Raw genomic sequence first — 1,729 nt, forward strand, 5'->3', positions numbered from 1 at the left:
TTTCCAAGGAATATAGACGCAGGCTCTCATAGATGCATTGGAATTTGAATTGGTGACATCGGCTCACTCATCACAAATCTCGTTATTGAGGTATATTCTAACTGTGACAAGGCAAGCTGAATTTTGTTCCATGCTGACTGCAAATGCAGTGGAATCGACTCATCCCAATCTAGCTTATTAAGCCACAGTTGCTCAACAGGATCTTTCCTTTAATAAGGAAAGATCGAGTTTTAGATTTTTCAGCTAAGGCGAGAATTCAGCGGCTGACAATTTATTAATTTAGCTTCTTTTTTAAGGAAACCAATAAAAAACGGCACTATGAAAATCTGTGTTTCAAAATTATCCCTCTGTGGTCTGATTATTTCAGTGTGGGGCATTGTTCAATTGGTGCTAAAGGGCCTATTTTTCTATATCAATAGTGTGACTCTTATTAAGGATTTACCTCTTGAAGAGGAATACCATACTTTGGACGAGTTTTATACGGCTGCAAACAGAGCCTACAGAACGCCTATAACTGCTGGATTGCAGCTTGCATCTATGTACTGACATTGTTACTTTCGGCCCAAAAATTATATATGAATATCAGAGTAACTGCTTATTAAAATGCTTCCACTTTTATAGTATTACGTAGTGAAACCCAATTGCTAGTTGTGTATTATTGTGACCGGCACTAGCAGTCGAAAGAATTAAATGGTTTAATTAAATTGTTAATATTTTTTGTTTCTTAAAAGATTTCCATTGTTTTTGTCAAATAATGAAATTTTGTTTGAAAAAATGTTATTCAGCTTAAAAACTACATTCTTACCAAACCCAGCGTTTTGGAGAACCTGAGTTACGTCAAACTTAAGTATCTTTAGCTCCTCCACGCAACCAGCACCCGTTAACATGTCGTCTAGGTAAAAGTCACCCCAATAACTTTAGCAGCTAGGGAATGTATTTATCTCTCAACCTCTTCAAGCACCTTATGGACCAGCTCCATTGGTGCAGTGCCATATTTAACGGTGTTGAGCTTGCACAATTTCAAGGAATCAGATGGTTCTTTTCTCCACACTATCAACTGGTATCGTCTATCTGCTTCATTCACCATTACTTGGCGATGCATATTTTTTATATCGGCTATCAGAGCGAATTTGTTTAGCCGAAACGGATGAAGAGAAGCTCCCTTTTGGAGATGCATATTACCCATGCCATATAGGAGGTGACTTCTACTTCTTGACTTTCCTTGGTTACTGGGCCTTGCACTCTGTGCTCTTCAGTTGTGAGTTGACAACCATGGGCTTGTGGGTTGGGGTCCGTCTGCGGCTCTCCTTGTTTATCCGCAATGAGGGAGGAACTATGTAATCTTCCGGATTTTACTATTTGCTCCTTGCCGATGCATGCAATCAAACCTTGTTTCGATACGATTTCCCCGATACCCTTTAGTGGCTCGTTAGTTTCCGGTGCTCAAGCCGCCGTATTACCGACGACTTGTTCTTCCTTGATATTAATAGCTGATTCCGGTCGCACTGGCCCCATCACAATCCATCCAAGCGCGGTATTTTTTAGTAGTGGCTGTCCTTCTTCCAAATATGCCTGTTGTGGCCTCATCAGCTGGGAGATGATTTCGGCGCCCAACAACAGATCAATATTTTGGAGCTGCGTAAATTCAGGATCGGCTAAGCGCAACTGAGGTGAGATATTTCTTGGCGCTTGTATAGGGTGGGATGGTTGATTGGGCATTATTTCCGGT

General features: G+C 40.8%; 1 pseudogene; it reads left to right on the forward strand.

Moving 5' to 3' along the window:
• Positions 1-306: 306 nt before the first annotated feature.
• On the forward strand, positions 307-602 carry LOC26514473 (annotated as a pseudogene).
• The last annotated feature ends 1,127 nt before the right edge of the window (positions 603-1,729 follow it).

This window comes from Drosophila ananassae (genome assembly GCF_017639315.1).
Source record: "Drosophila ananassae strain 14024-0371.13 chromosome 4 unlocalized genomic scaffold, ASM1763931v2 tig00000054, whole genome shotgun sequence".
NCBI lineage: Eukaryota > Metazoa > Arthropoda > Insecta > Diptera > Drosophilidae > Drosophila > Drosophila ananassae.